Source organism: Macaca nemestrina, chromosome 1, assembly GCF_043159975.1.
Source record: "Macaca nemestrina isolate mMacNem1 chromosome 1, mMacNem.hap1, whole genome shotgun sequence".
In the NCBI taxonomy this organism is placed as follows: domain Eukaryota; kingdom Metazoa; phylum Chordata; class Mammalia; order Primates; family Cercopithecidae; genus Macaca; species Macaca nemestrina.
The window spans coordinates 104,513,200-104,525,171 of NC_092125.1; the positions used below are offsets into that span (position 1 = coordinate 104,513,200).

At 49.6% G+C, this 11,972-nt stretch overlaps 1 long non-coding RNA gene across 1 annotated transcript; it reads right to left on the reverse strand.

Moving 5' to 3' along the window:
* Nucleotides 1–9,398: 9,398 nt before the first annotated feature.
* On the reverse strand, nt 9,399–11,964 carry LOC139356665 (uncharacterized). Its single transcript, XR_011608909.1, has 3 exons — nt 11,880–11,964; nt 11,399–11,633; nt 9,399–10,039 (listed from the first exon to the last, which is right to left on the reverse strand). It is a non-coding gene; the product is annotated as an uncharacterized lncRNA (long non-coding RNA).
* Between the last annotated feature and the right edge of the window lie 8 nt (nt 11,965–11,972).

Consider the following 11,972-nt stretch of genomic DNA (forward strand, 5'->3'; position numbering starts at 1 on the left):
GGGTGAAACCCCGTCTCTACTTTAAAAATACAAAAAACTAGCCGGGCGAGGTGGCGGCGCCTGTAGTCCCAGCTACTCGGGAGGCTGAGGCAGGAGAATGGCGTAAACCCGGGAGGCGGAGCTTGCAGTGAGCTGAGATCCGGCCACTGCACTCCAGCCTGGGCGACAGAGCGAGACTCCGTCTCAAAAAAAAAAAAAAAAAAAAAAAAAAAAAAAATTAGCCAGGCATGGTGGGACATGCCTGTAGTCCCAACTACTCGGGAGGCTGAGGTGAGAGGATCACTTGAACTTGGGAAGTCCAGGCTGCAGTAAGCTGTGATTGAGCCACTGCACTACAGCCTGGGCAACAGAGCAAGACCATGTCTCAAAAAAAAAAAAAAAAAAAGGCCGGGCGCGGTGGCTCACGCCTGTAATCCCAGCACTTTGGGAGGCCGAGGCGGGCGGATCACAAGGTCAGGAGATCCAGACCACGGTGAAACCCCGTCTCTACTAAAAATACAAAAAATTAGCCGGGCGCGGTTGTGGGCGCCTGTAGTCCCAGCTACTCGGGAGGCTGAGGCAGGAGAATGGTGTGAACCCGGGAGGCGGAGCTTGCAGTGAGCCGAGATCGCGCCACTGCACTCCAGCCTGGGCGACAGAGCGAGACTCCGTCTCAAAAAAAAAAAAAAAAGAAAAAGAAAAGAAAAGAAAAAGGAAACTTTCAAGACACTCTTTCCAACCACTAATTGTAACTCTGCTCCTTTTAACAGCAATAGGTTTTCCTTTTCTTCCCTCCACTCTTAAACATCCATTCTCTCCTCACCCACCCCCATGAGACTCCTTCCCCTATCTTTCCCCAGCCACTGCTCTGACCAAACTTTCCAGTGACCAAAGTGGTGTCAGACCCAGTGAGCATTTCTCTGCCTGCATCTCACTTGACCTCGAGGCAGCAATTAATACCCATAATCAGCATCTTCTTGGATTTGTCCCTTTGAAAAGCAAAATACTGGCTTTTATACTTTCTCCTGCTGAGCTGGTTAACATAGGAGGGCCCCAGGGCCCTCACCTAAGCCCTCTTTCCTACCTCCACTCTTTCTGTAGGTGGTCCTACTATTAAGGTCCATGGCTTTAAATACCATCTTTCTATGTGTTAATGCATAACTCCAGCCTTGACCTCTCATGAGCACCATCCAACTCAGCATATCTGCTTGGATGTCTAATGGGCATTTCAGATTCAACATGGCCACAACTGAACTCTTGATTCCACCCCAGCATCTGTTATTTTTCCACTGTTCCTATCTCAATGGTACCTCCATTACCCACTTGCACATTCCAAAAGCTCAGGAACCATGGTGACTTATTTTCCCATATCCAACACAACCAATCCTATCCTGAATTCATCCATGTCCCACCACCTCCCCAGCTACCTAGCTCCAGCCACCCCCTCTCCACAACCTCTGAATCAGTCTTTCACTTTTCCCAGCAATCCATTCTCCACTCAGCAAAATGATAAAGCATGTCATATCAAGGCTCAGTCTCAATTTAATGGCTTCCCATTGTATTTAGAATCATCTCCAAACTCCCAGAGACTACGGTCAGCTACAGTCTGGTCCACTTTCTATTCCAGCCAAATTTCCTCACAGCACAAGGATGTTTGCCCTGCTGTTTTCCAAGCATGAAACCTTCGGCCCCTATATCTGGTGCTGTCATCTAATGTCAGGTTTTAGCTCCATTCTTACCATTTCAGTAAGCACCCAATCCCCATCCCAGTCATTCTATCACATAGCCATGTTTTTTTGTTTGGTTTTGTCTTTTTTTTTTTTTTTTTTTTGAGACGGAGTCTCACTCTGTCGCCCAGGCTGGAGTGCAGTGGCCGGATCTCAGCTCACTGCAAGCTCCGCCTCCCGGGTTCACGCCATTCTCCTGCCTCAGCCTCCCGAGTAGCTGGGACTACAGGCGCCCGCCGCCTCGCCCAGCTAATTTTTTGTATTTTTTAGTAGAGATGGGGTTTCTTTCTTTTTTTTTTTTTTTTTTTTTGAGACGGAGTCTCGCTCTGTCGCCCAGGCTGGAGTGCAGTGGCCGGATCTCAGCTCACTGCAAGCTCCGCCTCCCGGGTTCACGCCATTCTCCTGCCTCAGCCTCCCGAGTAGTTGGGACTACAGGCGCCCGCCACCGCGCCCGGCTAGTTTTTTGTATTTTTTAGTAGAGACGGGGTTTCACCGTGTTAGCCAGGATGGTCTCGATCTCCTGACCTCATAATCCGCCCGTCTCGGCCTCCCAAAGTGCTGGGATTACAGGCTTGAGCCACCGCGCCCGGCCGGTTTTGTCTTTTTTTGAAACAGGGTCTTGCTCTGTTACCCAGGCTGGAGTGCAGTGGTGTGATTTGGGTTCACTGCAATCTTCCACCTCCTGGGTTCAAGCAATTCTCCTGACTCAGCCTCCCGAGTAGCTGGGATTACAGGCACCCGTCCCCACGCCCGCCCAGCTAAGTTTTGTATTTTTACTAGAGATAGGGTTTCACCATGTTGGCCAGGCTGGTCTCAAACTCCTGACCTCAAGTAATCTGCCTGCCTCGGTCTCCCAAAGTGCTGGGATTACAGGTGTGACCCACCGCGCCTGGCCACATAGTCATGGTTTGAGCATGTATCACTATCTAACATTATTTTTTGTTTATATATTTGTGTTGTCCCATAGAATGTTAAGGTCCCAAGATCAGGGACTTGCTCATTGCACTGGCTCTAACACTCAGTATGTCCTCAACAAACACTCGTTAAGATACTAACGTGGCAGGGTGGGGCCTTGTAAACAGCTTCAGGACCCTGTGCTTTAGGAGCAACGTGGTGCCCTACAAGGAAGACAGGGAGGATGCAGGAGCACTGCCCAGAGATGGCGTCAGGCTGCAAGACTTCTTGAATAATTCACCATCATAACAACCCAGCCTCAGGAAGGGCTGGGGCACAGCCAGGACGAAATATTAGGAGGCGGCGGACACTGGGATTCCCACGGGGCAGCTTCTGGGCATTGGAAGTTCCCTAACCTGAGGCTCTCTAAAGAGGAAGGTTACGAATCCTCTGAACTTCGGTGGGCTGAACTCGCTGTGGGAATTCAATCGCCCCCATCCACCACGGGGGCAAGAAATCGCCGACACGCATGTGTAGTTCTCGCGTTCTGGGCCCTCTCCCTTTCCAAATACGCTTGCGCCCCATCTGGGCTACGGCTGGCCAGCGAGAGTTGTCCGTCTTCAACTTGACCAATGAGACTTGTGAAAGGGCTCTGAGTCCCGCCTCTGGACGAGAGACCGTCTCTTTTCCAAGCGAGGCCCCGCCCCCCCTCCCCAGGGGTGCTTTTGTCGCGGCTGCGGTTGGTGGGGCTACATTCTGTCTTCCGCGTTTTACTGCGCGCGGCCCCAGTCTCCAGTCCCGCCCACGCGCCTTTGCAGCCTGTGGTGGGATTTCCTTTTGCCTCCGGTTGGGGCTGCTGTTTCTCTTCGCCGACGGTAGGCGTAATGAATATTTCGACCTTTGGATCTTAGCTGTCCCCTCCCTGCGTTCCCACTTAACCTTTTTCACCATTATTATTATTATTTTTTTTTTTTTTGACGGAGTCTCGCCGTGTCGCCCAGGCTGGAGTGCAACGGCGCCTTCTTGGCTCACTGCAACCTCCACCTCCCGGGTTCAAGCCATTCTCCTACCTCAGCCTCCCAAGTACGTGGGATTATAGGCACCCCCCGCCACCTACGGCTACTTTTTTGTATCTTTTGGTAGAGACGGGGTTTCACCATGTTGGTCAGGCTGGTCTCCAGTTCCTGACCTCGTGATCCGCCCGCCTTGGCCTCCCAAAGTGCTGTGATTATAGGCGTGAGCCACCGCGCCCGGCCAACCATCATTATTATTTTTAACGGTAAGGATGGTCAAATTTTACTAATGAAGAAGAGATTATAAAATCTTCAAGTCCTTATATCCACTTGCTTTTTGAGGGGTGGAGTGGGAAGAAGATTATATAATTCATGCATTCTTCAGACATGTGACAAACATTCACGGAGCGCGGCTACGAGCGCCGGGGTTGGGATGCACACTGGAGCTGCAGATGGGTGCCAGGATGGACTGGTCGCTACCCTGCCTGCTGACGATCAGGCCATTGTTTTTGATGAACTGGGCGCTATAACTGTCATTAAGCCATTTGTACAATTAATCACAACAGTGATAAGAGCGACAAAGGAGCTACTCGGGAGTCCAAGTCGGGAGGACCGCATGAGGCCCAGATTTCGAGACCAGCCTAAGCGATAGAGCAAGACACTGTCTCAAAAAAGGCGCGGCGAGAGGGGTGGTGGTGACAAAGATGTGAAGGCCAAGAGTTTGTGTTACAGGAGGTGTGGGGTTGGGGCCGCCTGGGGCGAGGTTCTTAGAGAAAGTTACATCCGGGCTGAATTCTGAAAGAATAAGTGTTAACTAGGCTAAGTGGTGGGGAAGAGTGGGGTGTGCTGAAGGAAGGGATGAAAACCCTGGCAAATCCATGGCAGGAGTAATTGGATGCTGGTATCCCTCCACACTCACCTTCTACGGTCTGATTTCTAAGCAGCAGCTAACGTGATCATTTAAAAATACACATCTGGGCCAAGTGCGGTGTCACAAGCCTGTAATCCCAGCACTTTGGGAGGCTAAGGCAAGTGGATCACCTGAGGTCAGGAGTTCGAGAGAAGCCTGGCCATCATGGTGAAACCCCGTCTCTACCAAAAATACAAAAATTAGCCGGGCATGGTGGTGTGCGCCTTTAATCCCAGCTACTTGGGAGGCTGAGGCAGGAGAATCACTTGAACCCAGGAAGTGGAAGTTGCAGTGAGCCGAGATCACGGTGCCACTGCACTCCAGCCTGGGTGACAGAGTGAGATGAGACTCTGTCTCAAAATAAGTAAATAAATAAAATAATAAAAATACACATCTGATCTTGTCACTTCTCCTGCACCAAGTTCTACAGTGAATTTCCATCTTAGAACATAATTCAGATTACTGTGGCCACCAAGACCTACATGATCTGGCCTCCAGCTTCCTTCTCCAAGGTCTCTTTTTACTGCTGTCTGTCTCACTCACATTGCTCCAGGACTTTCTACACTTTCACTTTATTTTTCTTTGTTTTCTTTCTTTCTTTCTTTTTTTGAGACAGGGGTCTTGCTCTGTCACCTAGACTGGAGTGCAGTGGTGTGATCACGGCTCACTGCAGCCTCCGCCTTCTGGATTCAAGCAATTCTGCCTCAGCCTCCTGAGTAACAATACAGGCAGGCGCCACCCGGCCCAGCTAATTTTTGTACTTTTAGTAGAGACAGGGTTTCATCATGTTGTCCAAGCTGGTCTTGAACTCCTGACCTCAAGTGATCTGCCCACCTCGGCCTCCCAAAGCGCTGGGATTACAGGCGTGAACCACCGTGTCTGGCCCACTTTATTTTTCTTCTTAGCTATCACCTGAAATTATCTGGTTTTTTGTTTATTTGTTTGTTTTTGTCTACCACCCCCACTACAACATAAACTCCATAACCACCTGGGACTTTATCATCTTATTCACTGCTGTATCCCAGAATTGAGAACAGTGACTGGCACATGGTAGACACCCAATTAATATTTGTTGAATGTGTGAATCGGAGAGGGCATAGTAGGGGCGCCTAACCCGGTCAGGGGTGTCAGGAAAATGGTTCTGGTAACAGTGATAGTAAGGCTAAGGCTTTAATGATGAGGAAGAGTAGTTACTCATTTTTTTTCAAGATGGGGAAGAAGAAAGGTTCAAAGCAGAGAGGGCAGCAGTGGCAAGATGGAGTGTGGCCTCTTGGAGGAGGTGATTTAAGCATGTGGCCAGTGGAGAGGTGGCTCATGCCTGTAATCCCAGCACTTTAGGAGGCCAAGTCAGGCAGATTGCTTGAGTCAGGGAATTTGAGACCAGCATGGGCAACCTATGGAGACCCCATTCCTACGAAAAAAAAAAACGACTCCCATCTTTTGTAAAGATGGAGTCTCTCTGTGTTGGTTAGGTTGGTCATGAACTCCTGGCCTTAAGGGACCCTCTTGCCTCAGCTTCTTAAAATGATGGGGTTGGCCGAGCATTGTGGCTCACGCCTGTAATCCTAGCACTTTAGGAGGCCAAAGCAGGCAGATTGCTTGAGTCAAGGAATTTGAGACCAGGGTGGGCAACATATGGAGACCCCATTTCTACAAAAATATATATATTTGTAAAGACAGAGTCTCCCTGTTTTCGTCAGGCTGGTCATGAACTCCAGGCCTTAAGGGATCCTCTTGCCTCAGCTTCTTTTTTTTTTTTTTTTTTTTTGAGATGGAGTCTTGCTCTGTTGCCCAGACTGGAGTGCAGTGGCGTGATCCCGGCTCACTGTGCAAGGTCCGCCTCCCGGGTTCAGGCCATTCTCCTGCCTCAGCCTCCCGAGTAGCTGGGAGTACAGGCGCCCGCCACCACGCCTGGCTAATTTTTTTTTGTATTTGTTAGTAGAGACAGGGTTTCGCCATGTTGGCCAGGCTGGTCTCGAACTCCTGACCTCAGGTGATCCACCCGCCTCAGCCTCCCAAAGTGCTGGGATTACAGGCTTGAGCCACCGTGCCTGGCTGCCTCAGCTTCTTAAAATGATGGGGTTGGCCGAGCACATTGGCTCATGTCTGTAATCCTAGCACTTTGGGAGGCCGAGGCAAGTGGATCACCTGAGGTCAAGAGTTCGAGACCAGCCTGGCCAACATAGTGAAACCTCGTCTCTACTAAAAATGCAAAAATTAGCCAGGCATGCTGGTGGGGGCCTGTAATCCCAGCTCCTTGGAAGGCTGAGGCAGGAGAATCGCTTGAACCCAGAAGGCGGAGGCTGCAGTGAGCTGAGATTGTGCCATTGCATTCCAGCCTGGGCTTCAGAGACAGACTCTGTCCCAAAAAAAAAATAAAGAAAAAAAAAGATGGGGTTACAGGCATCAGCCACCACACCAGGCCTTAGCTAACTCTTTTTCAAGTGCTATACAAAGGGGACAGAGGAACGCAATCATGGCCACCTAGTAGGCTCCTAGTGGCTACTGCAGTGAGGCCTAGGTGTTTGAGGAGACGCACCTAGGGCGGTGGCTCTCAGGTACCCCCTAGGAGCATTTTGGAAATTTGTGGGGCATCTTTAATAGAGACAATGATTAGGAGGCATTTGAGAATTTAGTGGATGGAGCCCAGGAAAGGTACAAATTCTGCAACATATAGTACATTCCTGCACAAGGAAGAATTCACTCATTTCACCTGACTCTAAAATCAAATATAAATCAGTAGGACTTTATTACAAAATATTGCAGAAAAGTTTCATGAGAATTTTTTGTAGAAAAAGCCCAATCAGGGCAGGACGCGGTGGCTCATGGCTGTAATCCCAGAACTTTGGGAGGCCGAGGCAGGTGGATCAGCTGAGGTCAGGAGTTCGAGCCCAACCTGGCCAATATGGTGAAACCCTGACTCTACTAAAAATACAAAAATTAGGCCGGGCGCGGTGGCTTAAGCCTGTAATCCCAGCACTTTGGGAGGCCGAGACGGGTGGATCACGAGGTCAGGAGATCGAGACCATCCTGGCTAACATGGTGAAACCCTGTCTCTACAAAAAAAATACAAAAAACTAGCCGGGCGAGGTGGCGGGCGCCTGTAGTCCTAGCTACTCGGGAGGCTGAGGCAGGAGAATGGCGTAAACCCGGGAGGCGGAGCTTGCAGTGAGCTGAGATCTAGCCACTGCACTCCAGCCTGGGCGACAGAGCGAGACTCCGTCTCAAAAAAAAAAAAAAAACAAACAAAAATTAGGCAGGTGTGGTGGCGTGCTCCTGTAATCCCAGCTACCCAGGAGGCTGAGGCAGGAAAATCTACTCAGGAGGCTGAGGCAGGAAAATCGCTTGAACCCGAGAGGTGGAGGTTGCAGTGAGCTGAGATGGTGCCACTGCACTCCAGCCTCGGTGACAGAGCAATACTCCGTCTCAAAAAAAATAAAAAATAAAAAGCCCAATCAATCAGGCCAGGTGCAGTGGTGCTCCCCTGTAGTCCCAGCTATTTGGGAAGCTGAGACAGGAAGATTACTTGAGGCAAGGAGTTCAAGGTTACAGTATGATCACACCTGTGAATAACTGCTGCACGCTAGCCTGGGCAAAACAGCCTTTAGCAAAAACTGTTGCTAAAAAAAAAAGAAAAAAAAACCTGGGCGTTATAGCTCAAGCATGTAATCCCAGCACTTCGGGAGGCTGAGGTGGGAGGACTACTTGAGCCCAGGAGTTCAAGACCAGCCTGTACAACACAGGAAGATCCCATCTTTACTTCCTGCTGACAGGTCAAAAATTAAAAACAATTAAAAAATTAAAGACAGCCATTTGTCTCTACAAAAATGAGCACAAACTTGGAGTCCCAGCTATTCAGGAGGCTGAGGTGGCAGGATCACTTGAGTCCAGGAGATTGAGGCTACAGTGAGCCCTAATTGCATCACTTTACTCCAGCCTGGGTGACAGAATGAGACCCTGTCTCCAAAAGAAAGAAAAATTTTAAAATCTCAAACATTTAGAAGGAAGCTTAAATAGAAAATATTGTCTTGAGGCTGGGCGCGGTGGCACATGCCTGTAATCCCAGGACTTTGGGAGGCCGAGGCGAGTGGATCACAAGGTCAGGAGTTTGAGACCAGCCTGGTCAACATAGTGAAACCCCATCTCTACTAAGAACATAAAAATTAACTGGGCATGGCAACAGGCACCTGTAATTCTAGCTACATGGGAGGCTGAGGCCGGAGAATCGCTTGAACCTGGGAGGCAGAGGTTGCAGTGAGCCAAGATCATGCCACTGCACCCCAGCCTGGGCAACAAGAAAAAAACTCTGTCGCAAAAAAAAAAAAAAAAAAAAAAAAAAAAAAAAGGCTGGGCGTGGTGGCTCACGCCTGTAATCCCAACACTTTGGGAGGCTGAGGAGGGCAGATCACGAAGTCAGGAGATGGAGACCATCCTGGCTAACGCGGTGAAACCCCGTCTCTACTAAAAATACAAAAATTAGCCGGGCGTGGTGGCAGGCGCCTTTAGTCCCAGCTACTCCTGAGGCTGAGGCAGGAGAATGGCATGAACCTGGGAGGCGGAGCTTGCAGTGAGCCCAGATCTCGCCACTGCACTCCAGCCTGGGCAACAGAGCAAGACTCCGTCTCAAAAGAAGAAGAAGAAGAAGAAAAGGCCAGGTGCAGTGACTCACGCCTGTAATGCCAGCACTTTGGGAGGCCAAGGCGGCCAGATCACCTGAAGTTGGGAGTTCGAGACCAGCCAGACCAACATGGAAAAACCCCATCTCTACTAAAAATACAAAATTAGCCGGGCCTGGTGGCACATGCCTGTAATCCTAGCTAGAAGGCTGAGTAGGAGAATCGCTTGAACCTGGAGGCAGAGGTTACAGTGAGCCGAGATCATGCCATTGCACTCCAGCCTGGGCAACAAGAGGGAAACTCTGTCTCAAAAAAAAAAGGCCGGGCGCGGTGGCTCAAACCTGTAATCCCAGCACTTTGGAGGCCGAGGCCGGCAGATCACGAAATCAGGAGGTCCAGACCATACTGGCTAACACAGTGACACCCCATCTCTACTGAAAATAGAAAAAATTAGCTGGGCGTGGTGACGGGGGCCTGTAGTTCCAGATACTTGGGAGGCTGAGGCAGGAGAATTGCTTGAACCCAGGAGGCGGAGGTTGCACTGAGCTGAGATTGTGCCACTGCACTCCAGCCTGGGTGACAGAGAGATACTGCGTCTCAAAAAAAAAAAAAAAGAAAGAAAAGCGGACTGGGCGCAGTGCCTCACCCTGTAATCCCAGCACTTTGCGAAGCCAAGGCAGGAGGATCCTTTGAGTTTAGGAGTTTGAGACCAACCTGCACAACACAGCAAGACCCTGTCTCTACAAAAAATACAGAAATTAGCCAGGTGTGGTGATGTCCGCCTATAGTCCCAGCTCTTCTGGAGGCTGAGGTGGGAGGATTACTTGAGTCCGAGAGGCAGAGGTTGCACTGAGCCGAAATCGAGCCACTACACTCCATCCAGGGCAACCTATGGAGACCCTGTCTCGAACAAACAAACAAAAAATTGCTCAGTACCTGGCCAAAAAAGAAGAGGCTCACTATTCAGAGGGAAAGAGGAAGGAGATGGTTGGACTTCTAAACTCAATAGAGCAGGAGAGGCAAATGTAGAATGTGCTCAGGAAATATCTGTGAGATGAATGAACGTGAGGGAAGTAAGGTACTAGATATTGCCCTACCCAGAACAAATCCTGTTCAGCATTTCCTTGAAAAGTGAGAAGTCTGGAAGGGGTGGATACTGATATAGTGAAGCAACTAATTCAATTCTACAACTTGACAGCCACACCTGTGCCAGGCTGTCTACAAGGATATTTAGAATGAGTAAGACATTCCTTCAAGGAACTCCAGGAACACAGGCCTAACATGTTGCAATGTTTAGTGTCAAGCAGTGCACTAGAGACACATTATCACACTCAAACTTCACAACAATTCTCTAAGGTAGGAATTATCACTCCCCTTTCATAGATGAAACAGAGGCTTAGAGTGCTTGATTTATTGAAGGTCAAACAGCCAGTAAATGGTGTAGCCAGGATTCCAACCTTGCCATCTCACTAAGACTGTACTTAATTACTGGAGGGACCGGGTGTGGTGGCTCATGCTGTAATTCCAGCACCTTAGGAGGCTGAGGCTGGTGGATCACCTGAGGTCAGGAATTCGAGACCAGCCTGGCCAACATGATGAAACCCCATCTCTACTAAAAATACAAAAATTAGCTGGGCATGGTGGTGGGATCCTGTAATCCCAGCTACTCAGGAGGCTGAGGCAGGGCAATTGCTTGAATCAGGGAGGCGGCGGTTGCAGTGAGCCGAGATCACACTGCACTCCAGCCTGGGCAACAGGACAAGACTCGGTCTCAAAACCAAAAAAAAAAAAGAAAAATTACTGGAGGAACCTAGAAGAAGAAATGATCAATTTTGCTTGGGGTGTATCTAGAAAGACTTCACTGAGGTCATTTAAAGAACAAAAAAGATGGCTGGGGTCCAGCACGGTGGCTCATGCCTGTAATCCTAGCACTTTCGAATACCAGGGCAGGCAGATCACCTGCGGTCCAGAGTTCGAGCCTGGTCAACATAGCGAAACCCCATCTCTACTAAAAATAAAAAAATTAGCTGAGCGTGGTGGCAGGCACCTGTAATCCCAGCTACTTGGGAGGCTGAGGCAGGAGAATCACTCGAACCCAGGAGGTGGAGGTTGCAGTGAGCCGAGATCATGCCACTGCACTCCAGCCTGGGCAACAGAGCGAGACTCTGCCTCAAAAAACAACAACAACAACAAAAAAAAATACAAACAGCAGACAAGTAGTTCCCAGGTGCCTACCAAGTGGTCAGGCACTGCACTTACCTCACTGACTGCAGTAACCACCCTTTGAGGTGGTGGCATTGCCTCCATTTTCCAGGCAAGGAAATAGACTGAGAGCTGGGGTTAGTCAGGTCATGACTGTGTGTGCCCCTCCCGCTAAATCTCATTTGATGTGGTTCGTGAGGCCACAGCACGACAACTTCCTCCTTGTGTCCACTGAGGATACGGCTTTGTACAACACTTTCTGGTTTCTGAACTACTTACAAACCTCCCTGTCCTGTGAGAAAGGAAGAACAGTTATTACCATCTGCATCTGATGATGAAACAAAGGACGCTGCAGAGGAGCCACACTAACCACTCCTTCCCTCCAGTCCTGTCATCCCACTGCCGGTGTCCCACCCTCCTTGCACCCTGCACTTGACCGGCTAATAAGCCCCCTCACTTTTTCCTCTGTGAAGCCACCCTAGATAATTCCCCACCCATGAATGGTCCCTCCTCATCTCAGAGAGCTCTCCATGCACACCTGTTACCGTTTCTGTCTTTATCTGTAAATATCTGTGTGTCTGACTTCCATGCCTCACACGCCTCTATAGGGCAAAGACTGTGTCTTAAACAT